We start from the raw sequence: 841 nt of genomic DNA on the forward strand, positions 1-841 counted from the left end.
CTACTTAGAATAGATTTAACAAGCTGGGCCCGCTCTTCCGCCAAACCAAGTTGCCAGCTCCGCTTCGCTCCACCGGCAACTCGGTTCGGCAGGGAGCGGGCCCAGCTTGGCCTGCCGGCGGCGTTTGGGACGGGCCTTCGGCCCGTCCCTTCTGAATTTTTATGGTGTAATACATCTTCTATCCGAAAACGGGCCTTCGGCCCGTTTGAGTGACGGCTCGCTTCGAACCATCTTTTTGCCAGGTACCTTTTCAGTCTACTTCGTAAGTAAAACTCAACAAACGAAGTATTCTTTTCATACGCTGAACATCTTTGGCTGTGTGTGCCGCAGTTTGTAGAATACATGCAAGTTATGCCGAAATCTTAAGTTATTGATGTTAGCTTATGAATCCCATAACACACCTATGAAAATGCACATAAGACTAGAACTAGAAGTGAAATATACTTCCAGGCATACTCTGAATGACACCGAACGTGTTCAAACAACAAAAAACTAAATGTGTTGTTTTTTTTGTGTTTTTTTTTTTTTGGCATGGAAGTGTACACGTTTTATTAATGATGTGCCACCATAAAATAAGCCCACTCTTCTGCTTAGAAGAGAATTTTGAACCGGCCGCATACTTCTCGGACAGAAGTGTACTTCTGAAAAAATAAAAATATTTCTGTTTTGGCCATTTTGGTGAGAGAAACTCCATCTATCGCCTAAACGGTGAGGGATAGAGCCAAACGGACGAAATCTTATCCCACAGGACTCTATTTTCACAAGTTACCCCCTAGGAAACCATCAAATATTTTCTAAGCTTAATATATTGTTTTTGGGCCACTTTTGTCAGAAAAACTCC

This window comes from Frankliniella occidentalis, unplaced genomic scaffold (assembly GCF_000697945.3).
Source record: "Frankliniella occidentalis isolate FOCC.00 unplaced genomic scaffold, Focc_3.1 Scaffold231, whole genome shotgun sequence".
Lineage (NCBI taxonomy): Eukaryota > Metazoa > Arthropoda > Insecta > Thysanoptera > Thripidae > Frankliniella > Frankliniella occidentalis.